Source organism: Plecotus auritus (genome assembly GCF_963455305.1).
Source record: "Plecotus auritus genome assembly, chromosome: 2".
NCBI lineage: Eukaryota > Metazoa > Chordata > Mammalia > Chiroptera > Vespertilionidae > Plecotus > Plecotus auritus.
Window position 1 is genome coordinate 1,939,335 of NC_137771.1, and position 15,430 is coordinate 1,954,764.

The window sequence follows — 15,430 nt, forward strand, 5'->3', positions numbered from 1 at the left end:
CTGCTGCTTCTGCTCCTGCGGGGCACAGCACCCAAGCCCCTCCCGTGCTCAGCCAGCCTCTGAGGCGGAGGAGGAGGGGAGGACTGATGGACTCCAAGATGAATTGCTCTAAGCTGCAGGCATCAGCATGGTCATAGGTTAGCCAGTCCCCTGGGGCCTGACCAGGGTCCACAGCACCGGGTCTGGCCCACCTCCCAGACCTCAGGGTGAGAGTCTGGGCACCATCATCTCTTCCCCACCATCGGCCAGTTCTCTTCTTGCTCCTCTGTGAGAGCCACCTCCTCCAGGAAGCTTCCCTGACTGCAGGCTGGCTCAGGCTCCGTGTCCAGGGTCCTGTGGCCCAGAGCAGCGATCACAGCTGTGATTGTCAGCCTCCTAGACGTATAACTGCCTTGCTGGCTGGACTGAGTGTGGGGAGGGCGGGGGCAGTGTCTGTGCCGCTCACTGTGTGCTCAGCGTCGACTCCAATGCTGGGGTTTTATTTTTTATTTTTATTTTTTAACTAGAGGACCGCTGCACTGAGGGGGTGTCCCTCAGCCCAGCCTGCACACTCTCCAAACTGGGGAACCTTGGGGGATGTCCGACTGCCGGTTTAGGCCCAAACTGGCAGTCGGACATCCTTCTCACAATCCGGGACCCCTGGCTCCCAACTGCTCACCTGCCTGCCAGCCTGATCACCCTCTAACCACTCCCCTGCCAGCCTGATCGACACCTAACTGCTCCCCTGCCAGCCCGATTGCCCCCAACTGCCCTCCCCTGCTGGCCATCTTTGACCACATGGGGGCGGCCATCTTGTGCAAGGGTGTGGGGGTCAATTTGCATATTACCTCTTTATTATATAGGATATGAGATCTACCTCTGAAGGAGGACTCGTTTATTTAAAAAAAATATATATTTTTTATTGATTTCAGAGAGGTAGGGAGAGGGAGAGAGAGATAGAAACATCCATGATGAGAGAGAATCATGGACCGGCTGCCTCCTGCACGCCCCACACTGGGGATGGAGCCCACAACCCAGGCATGAGCTCTGACCGAGAATTGAACTGTGACCTCCTGGTTCCTAGGTTGATGCTCAACCGCTGAGCTATGCCAGCTGGGCCAATTCTTCCAGCTTTCTCATCCTCAAAATCACCACCACCACCACCACCACCACCACCTCCACCACCACCACCACCACCATCACCACCACCACCACCACAACCATCACCATCACCACCACCACCACCATCACCACCACCATCACCACCACCACCACCACCACCATCACCACCACCATCATCATCACCACCACCACCACCACCACCACCACCACCATCACCACCACCACCACCACCACCACCACCACCACCATCACCACCGCCACCACCACCACCATCACCACCACCACCACCACCACCACCACCACCACCATCACCACCACCACCATCACCATCACCACCACCACCACCACCACCACCACCACCATCACCACCACCACCACCATCACCACCACCACCATCACCACCATCATCACCACCACCACCACCACCACCACCATCACCACCACCACCATCACCATCACCACCACCACCATCACCACCACCACCATCACCACCACCAAAATCACCACCACCACCATCACTACCACCACCACCACCATCACTACCACCATCACCATCACCACCACCATCACCATCACCACCACCACCACCACCATCACCACCACCATCACCATCACCACCACCATCACCACCATCATCATCATGTCGTCTCAGCAGCAAGGTTTGCTTAGTCTCTGGAATCTCGCTCCCACTTTCAGGTCAGGACGCTTCGCAGACACTCAGGAGTGTCACCTGCCCCTGCTCTCCCTCTGCTACCCGCCTCTTCCTTCCTCCTCAGCTCAGCGCTGCCCACGGAGACGCAGGCCTGACCCACCCGTCAGCCGCACGCCCGAGGGTGGTGTCCACCCGGGACCCGGCTGCACAGGCGTTGCGGAGCTGCCCGTGGTCGGCCTGCCTCCCAACGCCCGCCTCTGCCTCCACGGGCGGCACTCCTGGGAGCGGCCCTGACCTCGCCGTTCCTAAGACCCCTGGTGCTCACGGCCGTCGTTATTCACCTTAAAGGGGCCGTCTTTGAAAAGGTAGTTCTGGGGCCTCGGAAGGCTCATGTCCACGTCCATGGAATCTTCCAGGGGCGGTGGCCCGCACAGAGGTGGGAGAGGAGGTGGGGGAGGTGAATGCCTCCTGAGCCACTGAACAGACGCGCGGGACAGAACCCCCCGGGGCTGAGCGGATCTGCCCGGATCCTGATGTTCTAAGTGTCCAGCCCTGCGCCTGGCACGTAGTAGATGCTCAACACGTATCTGTTTAACAACGACGAAAACCTGGAGCTGCTGAGAAGGGAGAAAATGTCCCCAGACTCCCCAGCTGTGGAGCATGGGCCTGAGCACTTGACGTCCCGCCCCCGCCCCGCCCCCCGGGCCTTCGCTCTCCACCCTGTCTGTTTGGTTACTGCCTGCGGCACTGAAGTGATCACAGCCTCAAGATGCTTTGGCAGAAAAAACGACAAAACCCTAAGAGCGTCAGTGAGAAGCATCGGCTCTGGCCCATCGCTGTCTCGGCCCCATCCTGACTTTCCGGCTCTTGGGCCTCAGTGTTCTCATCCTTAAAATGGGGACAAGAGCTGTCCCCTCCGGGGGCCTCTGCGAGGACTGGAAGAGGCGGGCGGTAAAAAGGGCACCACCGGATGCGGCCTACGGAGCGCGCTCGATAAATATTTGCTGAGGAAGAATAAGCTCATCAGTGAAGGTTAGTAGGCCCGGAAGAGAATGTCCTCCCTCAGAATTCTGATGAGCCGCGAGGCCTTTCCAACGTGTGCTGTGGTCGCCCGCCCATTGTCACTCCCCCCCTCCCCCCCCCCCCCCCCCCGCCCCCGATCCTGCGCCCGCCGTCCCTGCCCACCTGGCTAATCACGGAGCTATTTTTACACCCGACGCAGAGGAGAGGGAGCAGATTAACAACCCCGGGAGGCCCGTCGCTTCTATTAATATTAAACAGGGTATTAATTTTACCAGGAGCTGAAACATTAAACGTGGAGCTCCATTAGCGGCCATTATTTTAATCTCCAGAAGCTGTCGAGCATGTTCCAGGAATAGGCCCGAGCCGCTCTCCTCGGCCTCCCGTCCCTAAATTTGCTGGTGAGTCAGGGATCTCGGCTCCCATTTCCCCGAGGGGAAGTGATCATTAGAAAAGCTCATCTCTGGCGAGGGGGAGCATCTGAGAAATCATCACATCCGAGCCCCTTACTCGGCGCTGTAAGCCCCTGACCCAGACCCGGGCTGTGGCCTGCTCGCTGAGAGTGGCCTCCCCAGGTCCCGCGTCCCGGAGGGCCCCCCGCGTGCTGGCGCCCAGCACCGGCTCTGGGTGTGATGGTTCGACATCAGATCTCAGCTGCTAATGGCCCGGGAGCAGAGCTGGCTCAGCGCCTTGGGGATGACAACGCGAAGGACACAGATTAGTTACTGATGATGGGCCCTGCTGTGGAGGGAGCGAGAGGAAACGTCGGAAGCAGGAACAGAAGGGCACCAGCAGCTGCCAGTCACGCGTGGGAGAGTGCTGATGGCAACGCGCCGTGCGCTCACCAGGAAGCCAGAGAGCGCCTCCGGGTGGGGCCGAGGGACGAGGACGGCTCGGAGGCTAAGACACCAAGACGTGGCCTCTGGCCCTCCTCGGTGGGGCTCAGTGGATAGAGCGACAGCCTGGGGACCAAGCGGTGCTGGGTTCGATTCCGGTCAAGGGCACGGACCCTGGCTGCGGGCTACTCCCCGGCCCCGGCCCTGGTTGGGGCCTGCCGCGCAGGAGGCAACCAATGGATGTGTTTCTCTCACATTGATGTTTCTCTCTGTCTTTCCCTCTCTCTTCCACGCTCCCTGAAAATCAATGGAGAAATATTTTCCGGTGAGGGTTAACAAACAAAGAATGGGACCTCTGGTGTCAAACGATGTGGTCTCACATCCTCACCCGACAACAGATCTGACGCGCGCGGCAGCCCCGGGCACTGATCCCTGAGAGAAAATAAGCAAATGAGTGGAGACAAAGGACTGTCCCGACTCACTGCCCTGAGAGCTCCAAGGTCGCAGCGGGAGGAGGGAGACCCAGGCTGAGGCTGGTCGGACGCCTGAGCTGAGGAGATGGCGTGGAGCTGGGTAGGCCAAGCCGCTAAGCAGGGCAGAGCATGCACAGCCCGAGAAGAGAGCGCTATAGGCACCGTCTCCAGCCGTCAGCGGCCTCCCAAGCTGTGCAGGCGCGAGTCAGCTGCCCAGACCCGGAGGGAGGGAGCACCGCAGAGAGGAGCGGCAGGACCAGGGAGCTCACACAGGACCAGGCGCACTCCGCGTTCCCGGCAGGAGCGTGTCCAGGCCTTAATCCTCCAGGGCAGTGGTCGGCAAACTGCGGCTCTGTTGACGAATGAGTTTGCCGACCACTGGGATAGGGGCTTAATCACAAGGAACAACAACAGCCTGTAATTATTGGAATCGAGAGTCTAGTCAGTGGTCAGCAAACTCATCAGTCAACGGAGTGGCAAACGGTGGCTCGCGAGCCGTATGTGGCTCGCAAGCCGCAGTTTGCCGACCACGGCTCCAGGGCATGGGGCAGAGGACTAAAAGAATCGCCTCAGATGTGGGAAATTAGCCTATGCTAAAGCTACTCTACTCTCCCTTAAAAAGGCTTTAAGAAGTCTTCAAAGGACAAACGTATTTTCACTTTTTCCCCTTTTTATTGATTTTTTTTTTTTGGGTGACACTGGTTCACAAAATTATACAGGTTTTAGGTGCACAGTTCCACACGTAGCATTTGTATACAGTATTGTGTTCACCACTCCAAGTCAAGTCTTCTCCCATCGCCGTTCATCTCCCCTAGATCATCCTCCAACTCCTCCCACCCCTCCTTCCCCCATTAATCACCATACTGTTCTCCCTGTCCATGAGTTTTTCCCTTCTTTTTCTTTTAGTGCTCAATTCCCCGCCCCTGCGCGGCACCCGCCCCCCCCCCCCCCCCCCCGTCCCTCAATCGCCCCGATAGCTGTCAGCTTGGTCTCTATCCATGAGTCTGTCTCTATTTTGCTTGTTAGTTCATTTTGTTCATTAGCTTCCACATATGAGTGAAATTGTGTGGTACTTGTCTTTCTCTGGTTTATTTTACTTAGTGCAATGCTCTCCCGGTCCATTCTTCTTTTTTTTACAGCTGAGTAGTATGCCATTACTGCTAGTATATAAATGTACCGCAGCTTTTATCCACTCATCTACTGATGGACACTTGGGCTGTTTCCAAATCTCCAACATATTTCCAGTTAATTTAACTGCATCCTAGAATAAAACTCAAGAATATTTACAGATGCCCAGTAATGCCCACTACCCAGTAAGGTAAAATCACATCGTCTCCCATGCAATAAACTGTTCTCAGGCATGCAGAGAAACAAGAAGCCAAAGTCAATGGCAGTAAGAAAAGCTAATCAATAGATACAGACACAGAAATGACACATATATGATTAGCAAGAAGGACATTAAAACGGTTACCAGAACTCTATTTTCCTCACCAAGAGGGTAAAGGCAAACTTGACCATGTTAAGTGGGGATCAGGAAGTCTAAGACTGAACTTCAGGAGATGAAAAATATAGTATCGGAGGTTAAAAAGTACACTGGGTGGGATTAACAACGGATTAGATGCTGAAGAAGAAAAGATTAGTAAACTTGAAGACATAGCAATGGAAACTATCAAAAACAAACTACAGAGAGAAAAAAAAAGATTAAGATAATGAACAGAGAATCAGCTTCAGCAGCCCTAATGTAAGTGTAACTGTAGTCCTCAAAAGAGGGAGAAAGGGAGAGGGGAGAAGGAAACCTATGAAGAAATGGGTGAAAAATTCCAAATTTGGTAGCAACTATTAATTCAGAGATCAAAGAGTCCCCATGAACGCCACACACGAGAAACATGAAGAAAACGACATAGAGGCACATCATAGTCGAATTTCTCAGAACCAATGATAAAGGCAAAATCGTAAGAACCGTTAGAGAAAAGAATCACGTTGTGTAGAGAGGAGCAAGCCTGAGAACGATGGCAGACTTCTGGTCGGTAACGGTGCCGCCAGGGGACAGTGGCACAGCATCGGCAACGTGCTGCCGATCTGGAATCCTACACCCAGCCAGGAGACGGCAAACCAGCATGAACGTAAAACAAAGACTCTCAGCCAAAACCGGTTCGGCTCAGTGGATAGAGCGTCAGCCTGCGGACTGAAAGGTCCCAGGTTCGATTCCGGTCAAGGGCACGTAACTTGGTTGCGGGCACGTCCCCAGTGGGAGGTGTGCAGGAGGCAGCTGATGGATGTTTCTCTCTCATCGATGTTTCTAACTCTCTATCCCTCTTCCTTCCTCTCTGTAAAAAAGCAATAAAATATATTAAAAAAAATAAAGCATAATGCCTGCAAACAGTAACACAACCGCTAAAAGCAGGAAGTAAAAGCGTATTGTTGCATTTTGCTTTTTATCCAATCCCAGCCGTTTCCCTGCTTTCCCTTCTCCCGCCTCCCCGATCTACCACCAGTGGATTTCATGGAACCAACTACGTCTTCGCTTTTGCTTGTCACGTATAAGGCAAGGTGCCAACCTGCCCTTCTCTGGAGCATCATGTCAATCCACTGAGGTTTTGCTTCCTGGCAATTGTCGACAGTTTGGCTCAAATAAACTCACAAACATTAAAAAAAAATTGTATTATTGTAAGGGTCTTACAATGTATGTGAAGGGGCATAACATCCTGTGAAGGTAGCCGATGGTTAGTTAAAGATACATAACAAACCATAAAGCAGCTACAAAAAATCAGCCCAGCTGGTGTTGCTCAGGGGTTGGGCTTCAGCCCATGAACCAGGAGGTCAGGGTTCGATTCCCGGTCAGGGCACATGCCTGGGTTGCAGCCTCCTTCCCCAGTGTGGGCCGTGCAGGAGGCAGCCGATCCATGATCCTCTCTCATCATTGATGTTATCATCTCTCTCTCCCTCTCCCTTCCTCTCTGAAATCAATCCTATATAATAAAAGGCTAATATGCAAATGGTTGTCATACCCTCACGCCGTAACGACCGATCAGAGGGAGGCTGCGTGCACGGCGAGGCCGGGGGACTTGACGCTGTTATTGTTTACTTATTAATAAATTTATATATTATTTTCATATACATTTTACTAATTTCCTTTCATCTCTGACACTTCTGTTATAGAGAAAGAGCAAATAGCAATATTAAAATATTTCCTTTAATTCCCCTTTAATGTGCATGAATTTTGTGCACCGGGCCCCTAGTCTATAATAGAAGCATAACATGCTAATTAGACCGGACGGCCGAATGACCTTCCCGATGTCCTTCCGGATGACCTTCTGGATGAAGCTGCGGCAGCGAGGGCCAAGCCCCTTGCACGGGTTTCATGCATCAGGCCTCTAGTTAAAATGTATTTAAAAAAAATCACAGCCAAACCCCACAAAATAGTTAACACCTAACAAGCCAGCAAAGAAGATCAAATGAAATAAAAAATACTCAACCTTCAAGGAGACAAAACACCAAAACAAAAAACCAGCAACGAGGAAAAGTGGAGCAAACAGCAGATGGGAGAAAGAGAAAGCAAACGGTCACGTGTGTCCTCTCTCAGCCCCGTGTCGAGACCACGCAGACCCTGTCACGCGGGCTCCCCGGCCCCCAGGACGCCTGCGTGGCAGCCAGCACTCGGGATGCTAGCTGCCCCCGTGGCTGCGGACCCCGTGCCTCTGTGTCGGGGGGGCCCTCCCGGCTGCCTGTCTCCCACCCTCCTCTCCCGTCCCTCCCTGCACTCGGTGCCGTACCGGCCGGGCTGGGGACACTCCTCCGTCTGCAGATGTCCCACTTCCAGGCACCGAGGAGCCAGCCCTCGTCTCTGTGCGTTAGCTGCCACCACGGGCCCCGGGGCCGGGGCGGGGGGGGGGCTGCTTGCACTCCCACTGGATGCCGGTCTCGTGACCCAGGAAGCTGCCCTCCCTGCCCTCCCCTCTTCCGATGGCTGCTCTCAGCCGCCCTGCACCTCTGGGGAGGCTGTCGAGGGCCAGCTGGGAATTGAGGCAGGAAGCGGGGAAGCGGCCCCGTTGGGGGCCACCCACTGAACGTTGCCGCCACGCTTCTCGCTCCAACACCCGCCTCCTCCCACGTCGGTCATAGCAACCGGCTTTGCTGTTCAGCTATTTCTTTCTTCCTTCCTTTTTAAACATGTTCTTATGGATTTTTAGAGAGAGAGGAAGGGGGAGAGAGAGAAACACTGATGAGAGAGAAACATCATCGAGCAGCTGCCTCCTGCACGCCTGCCCCTGGGGACCAAGCCAAGCCCACCACCCGGGCCTGTGCCCTGAACGGGACTCGAACTCGTGACCTCTTGGCTCATGGGTCGATGCTCAGCCGCTGAGCCACACCGGCCGGGACTTCAATGCCCACCTTTGGGTGACAGTGGCTTCTTATGCCCCAACCCCTAACCCAGAGCCCCCTGTGCAAAGCAGGTGCTCAGTTTACACCCGAAGGACGTTCGTCTCCGCTGAGCCTGTGGGAGGCCCGGGGCCAGGAGAGCTGGGCAGGCCCCACAGCCGAGTCTGGGCCCCCCTGAGCCCTGCTCGGGGGGTCCCCTCCTGCTGCCCGGGCCTCCCCCCCACACGGGCTCTGCTCCGTGATCCTGCCTCTGGGGGGTGAGGGTACGGCCTCTGCGGGTGCAGTCTGGTTTGGGGGCTGCAGGTTGGAAGAATCCATCAGCCGCCTCCTCTCCTCCCTGAGGCAGGCGGGTGGGTCCTCTGGGCTCCGTGGCAGACGCTCACCCTGTGCTTTCCCTCCCGGCTTTCCTGGTTCCCTCTGTGGTGGGGGCCGTGCGGGGACAGGCCGTGCTCTCACTCCAGGCCGCTGTTGGGGGCAATGCCCGGGCAGGACAGTCTCTCCTGGGCTGTTTCCTACGAGCACAGCGCTTCCTCAATCCCGGACCCCACTCCCCGGGTGACGCCCCTCCCTGGGACACAGAGCATGGTCTCCTCCTGTGGGAAGAGGTGTCGCTCTGTGGCGTCCAAGAGACCGAAGGCGAACGCGCTCCACAGTCCCAAGGCGCCGGCGAGTTCCTCTCCGTGGCTCTGAGCGTCCCCTCGCGCCCCCCCTCCCGCCCGTGGCCCCCCGGGGCCCCTCTGTCCGGACCATAACACACACCATGTCAGTGTGTTTGACGAAGGAGCCTGCTGAGTATTTAATCCAGGGGTCCTCAAACTTTTCAAACAGGGGGCCAGGTCACTGTCCCTCAGACTGTTGGAGGGCCGGACTATAGTTTAAAAAAAAACCTATGAACAAATTCCTATGCGCACTGCGGGGGCCCGGGACGCGTCGGCTGCGAAGCAGGACAGGCAGCGGCCCCCGGCGGGCCGGATCGATGTCCTCGGCGGGCCGCATGTGGCCTGCAGGCCGTAGTTTGACGACCCCTGATTTAATCCTTACATAAAGCTGATGTTTATTTTATTTCGGAGTTTAAATGAATCCGCCTCAGGGTACCGAGTGAGATGGGCAGGGACCGGTGTCCCTGCAATAACTTATCTCCCACCCGCCTCCTCGCCTCGCTGGCCGCGGGGAGCGTCCCTATCTCCCTCCGCAGAGCGGTCCGCAGGGCCAGGTGCGCGGCCGGCTGCCCCGGCGCCGTCCTGTCCTCCTGCGGGTGTGGGGCGCTCGTGACACAGCGGGGAAAGAGACACACGTTCCCATCGCAACCGTGGAAGTCCTCTGGAAAAGAAAAAGAGATAAATAAAAGCAGAACAAAAAAAGACAGCGCCTACCTCTAATTGCCTTGAGATCGCCATGGTAACCACGGAGGCGCGTCCCTTTCCCGTCGTATCTACTCGAGACTGTTGTCCAGTATCGCGAACTCCAGACGGGGCCGAGGACGACCCCAACGGCCGGCACCCCCCGTAGGACGAACACGGGGAGCACGTGACCCAGCTGCTTGCGTTTCCTTTGAGGGGAGCAGGTCGTCCGGGTCCCCGGAGGCTCGGGGCTGACCCTCGCCGGCTCCCCTGGCCTCTCCTCCCCGCTGCGCTCACGCCCCTGTCACCCTCGTCACCCTCGTCACCGTGGGTTTATGCTGACTGAGCCCGGACAGAACGCCGTCGTCTTGTTTTTTTGGGAATTGTATCCACAGGGCAGCCCACACGTCTTCTCCTGCGATTTGCTTTCCCCTCTGCCCACATTGTCCAGAGGAGTCGAGAATTCTGGGCAAAGGGCAGGTGGGGGACACCGACGCCAACGCCACCTCCTGCCGCTCCCAGCTGGAGCGCCAGGCCCGGGAGCTCACCGGGCGCGGGGACTGCGCCTTGTCGAGGCCACTCAAAGGGAGTTCCGACGTCCCCTCGGGGTCTGGGGCTGGACGGGGAGGGGACTCCTGATAAGGGATTGGAAGCATCCAGGTGACAGTGGTAACTCATTGACCGGGGCCGAGGGAGGGCCGGCCGGGGATGCAGAGTGAAGGGCTGGGAAGATGAGCCGCTGTGCTGGGGCAGGGGCTCTGGGGGCGGGCGGGGGACGCTGTCGCCTGGGGGGGCATGCTGTTTCACAGGGCACGTGTGGGGAAGGCTCAGCTCTGCACGAGGCCCGTCCTGGGCTGGCTTCTGGAACTGGTTGGGCTGGTTGGCCACGCGCCCAGCCCGGTCCCCATCCCTGCTGTGAGCACGGGGGCCCGTCAGGCACATGAGGGTCCCAGGTGAGGCGGGCAGGGTGGCCCCGTCGGCGAACGGCAGGATGGCCCCCGCCTCTCCAGGCCGGCGTCAGGCCCTCCTCACACAGAAGCCGGAGTTTCCTCCTTGGCGTCCCCCGCCGCCGGGTGTCTGCTGCCCGCAGGGCCATCGGAGGGGCCGGTGTGGGCCGGGACCCGGGCTGGCTGTGTGTGGGTGGCGGGTGGGTGGCCTGGTGGAGCGGAGGCCCGGCTCACGTGGGTCCTGGCGTGTGGCTGCAGGCGGCTCATCATCACTGATTTCCTCGGTAATCACAGCAACAACAGCCGTGACGGTTCGTTTGCGTTTAATGTGCGCGCGCACGGCATCTTGTAGGCGTCACAGGGCTGTTAGGCTGGGGGGGGGGGGCGCCTGGGTGGGAGGTGGTGCCCCAGAAAGACTGGTGAGTGTGTGTGTGTGGGGGGGGGGTGTGGGGTGTGTGTGTGTGTGTGTGGGGTGTGCGGGGTGTGTGTGTGTGTGGGGGGGGGTGTGGGGTGTGTGTGTGTGTGTGGGGGTGTGGGGTGTGTGTGTGTGTGTGTGTGGGAGTGTGTGTGTGTGTGTGTGTGGGGGTGTGGGGTGTGTGTGTGTGTGTGTGGGAGTGTGTGTGTGTGTGTGTGGGGGGGGTGTGGGGTGTGTGTGTGTGGGGGGGTGTGGGGTGTGTGTGTGGACTGACTTTCCCTGGAGGTGGAGGAGGCAGGTTTATGTGTGTGAGAGAGAGAGGGAGAGAGAGCATGGGAGTGCAGACACATACCTGCACACACACACACACACACACAGACACACACACACACACAGACACACACACACACACAGACACACACACACAGACACACACAGACACACACACACACAGACACACACACACACACAGACACACACACACACAGACACACACACAGACACACACACACACAGACACACACACACAGACACACACACACACAGACACACACACACACAGACACACACACACACAGACACACACACACAGACACACACACACACAGACACACACACACACACAAGTGAGCACTGTGATGCGTGGGAAAGTCTCAGACCGGACCTCCCCGCCGTCCCCCTCGCACCCTGACCCCTTGAGGCCTCTAGGGCTGGAACAGGTGTCGGGGAAGCAGGAGAGGATCAGCTCCCAACCCTGCCCCGCACATAGCGGAGCCCAGAGGTTCGCTGAGGGTGCCCCAGTGTGCGCACCGACCTGTGTTTGGGGCCGGGGTCAGAGGCCGCCCAGCCCGGTGGACCGGAGCAGCGGGTCCCTGGGTGTTGCCCTTGAAACCTGAGCGCATTTCGAGGTGAGGACCCTGGTGTTTGCTCATCACAACAGCGTGCGGCAACGCGTCCCAGTCACGCGCGGCTCAGCCCTCGGGAGGAGGGAGTCCACGGGGCGTGCGTCTGGAAGTGAAACTTGGACCAGAGAGCGTGTCCCTTTGTCACCGTGGTTCTCTGCGCAGCCGCATGGAGAAAAGCTAGCCGCGCAGGGCCAGCAGCTCCCCCCCGCCCCCCCACCGTGCGTGCCGTCCCCAGCCGGGCCACGCGCCCCATCCAGCTCCCCGTCTGCGCCCGGCGGGGCGGGGGGCTCTCGTCCTGCGTGAGATGCTCACGTTTCCGTGCAGCGGAGCCATTTATTTTCTTCCTCTGTGAGCTCTCCCTTCCGCCGGGCTATCGGACTCTCCCGAATGGGTTTTTACAGGGACTGTTTGTTTAAAGGAGGAGCGAAGCCTGTGTGCATAAGAATTGCAGATGGATGTGTGTGTTATCATTTCCCTTAAGGAACAAAACAAAACAAAAAAGAAAACTCTGTTTGGTATCTTCTACCCGGCAGCAAACTCCCATCTTTCTGTGGTGGCTCTAACACTTCTGTTTTATGGCTCTTAGATTTGTATTTTTGCCAGAAGGATCTTTCCCGTTCTGAGATGGATTTTTTTTTAAAATGACTTATTCAAATACTTTAATGGTATCTCTCTCTCTCTCCACTTCCATTTTGACTCATCCGCACTTTTTTGGGCGGTGGGTCCTGGGTGCACGGTAAGGACCCCCCAGGGTCTCTCCCCATCTTTTCATCTGGGCGGGTGGGTCCTGGGTGCAGGGTAAGGACCCCCAGGGTCTCTCCCCATCTTTTCAACTGAGCGGGTGGGTCCTGGGTGCAGGGTAAGGACCCCCAGGGTCTCTCCCCATCTTTTCATCTCGGCGGGTGGGTCCTGGGTGCAGGGTCAGGACCCCCAGGGTCTCTCCCCATCTTTTCATCTGGGCGGGTGCATCCTGGGTGCAGGGTTGGGTACCAGGATGCACAGAGCAGAGAAGATGCAAAGATGCCCCCGGAAGCCACGTCCTTAGAACATGCGTTTCCCATGCAGAGCATAGACGTGGCTCCCCCGTCCACCTCCTTCCCCTTCCCAGGAGCACTTGCTCTCTCTGCCCCCCCGCCCCCCCCATTCCCCTCGCCTCCCACATGTCCTTTGTCCACGGCCCGGGCAGCGCCAGTAAACTTTGCCCAGAGGCTCAGGGAAGGCGGCCAGCCCCTTGCTATTTACCAAGGGCAATGGCTCTAATACCAAAGCTAAACACCCCACGATCAGCTTTCAAATCGTCCTTTGAGGCCTCCCCCCCACAAATGTCAGGCAGGACCCAGCTCATTGGAATTAGATATTGGCCCCATCCGTTTGCCCTCCTGCCCTGGGACGCAGGCTGTGATGCCCGCGGAGGGTCTGTGGAGCCCCGTGGTCCTGATGCCCCCTGCTCCTTCCTCCCGTCTCCTAGCAACGCTTCCCCGCTGCCTCCCTCCTTCCGCAGTGCGCTCAGGTGGCATTTCTGGAGCAGGTCCCCGGCCGCGAGGATCCTGGCAGAAGGGAGTGCATGCTGTCCAGACCCAGATGGGCTGCGCACATGGGGGGGGGCGGGGTGTCAGAGGAGGGGGTGCAGCCCCTCGTGCCCTGGGGCCTGGGTGCACCCCTGTCACCTGCACCCCTGCAGGCAGCAGAGCACGGTGCGCCCAGACAGCAAACGACTCCCCTTGTCTCCCGCCGGAGCCACGTCCATCATCTCGGGGCCCTCTGATGTGTCAGCTCCTGGGCTCTGCCTCTGCGGGGCGGCCGGCGTGGTGCCAGGCGCTCAGCCATCCGTGCCCCAGCAGCCTCCGTGCCAGGCAGGAGCACACGCTCAGGCCTCTGCCAAGGCCGACTGGGCGCCCTTGGGCACGGATCTGGCCACTGCGCCTCGGTTTCCCCATGTGCAAACAGGGAGGCGTATCGTGCCCGCCTCTTGGGGGTGCTATGAGGGTGGAGGGTGCAGTCTGGGGGAGGGGCTTAGACTAACCCTGGCACGCGGTAAGCCGTGTTCCCCGTGAGCCATGACTTGCCGTTCTCGCGGTTCCACGTCTAAATGATGTGGCGACCTCGTCACCGTTGGCGGCTTGGGGAAGGGCAGAGGGTCAGCACGCCCCCAGGAGACAAGACATGCAGGTTGGCGGTCAGACTCACCTGGGTTCGAATTCCGCGCGGCCACAGCCAGCTGAGCGACCTGCGACAGGAGGCTAACTTCTCCGAGCATCAGTCTCCCTACACGCAAGGCGGGGGTTGTTGTCAAGGTCAGGAAGTGGCAGCCGGGGCCCGGCCGGCGTGGCTCAGTGGCTGAGCGTCCACCTGTGAACCAGGAGATCACGGTTCGATTCCCGGTCAGGGCACAGGCCTGGGTTGCAGGCTGGATCCCCAGGGTGGGGCGTGCAGGAGGCAGCCGGTCCATGATTCTCTCTCATCATGGGTGTTTCTGTCTCCCCCTCGCCCTTCCTCTCCGACATCAATAAAAACATAAAATAAATTAAAAAATAAAGTGGTGCCCGGGCCCAACACAGTGAGCCCTCAGGGGCAGCGCCCTTCACGGTCCCACGTGGATGGCGTTCCTCCTCCGGGGCGATGCCCCCCGGGTCGGGCTCACCCCGACTGTGCTGCTCCTGAGCCACAGCCCCATTCCCACCGACACGTCCCAGGCCTGGGGATGGAGCTGGGGCTAAGTGCTCTCCCCTGGGGCCATTGGGGAAACTGAGTCCCACACCACGAGGGACTTCCTGTCCCCAAACCTGGTTCCCCCGCCGTCCAGCGGACAGAGCCTGTTCATGCGGGTTTGGTCGCCCACACCTCTGCGTCCCGCAGGCCGGGGTCCAGCTAGGGGCGCCCTCCCTGCAGCCCTCCCCGCCCCGGGACTCTGCATGGCCCCAACCCCGCATCTCACTCTGCCCTCCCGGAGGTCCGCCAGCCCTGCCCCTCCCGGCTTCTCCTTTCCTGGGAGCCTGGCAGGGCCAGGAGGGGGCGTTGCTGGGTGTGCTGAGACTGGTCCAGGCGGGCTGGGGGGGGGGGGGCGAGGAGAGCGAGAGTCTCAGACTTAAATTACCTGACGTCTCTCCCACCGACACCCACCCAGGCTCCCACTTTCCTCCCCCAGCCCGCCCAGCTTTCCCGCCCTTGTGGTCACTGCCACCTCCAGAAGTGGACAGGATGACCGGCGGCTGCCCTGCTGGCTGAGGGCCTGGTGCCGGTGCCGGGAAAGGTGACCTGAGCCACCCCCAGGCTCAAGTGCTGCTGGATTAACAAGGTGGCCTGGGTGCAGAACAGGAGATGCACGCCACTCATGGGCCCCGCCCACCTCTGTCTAAGCCCC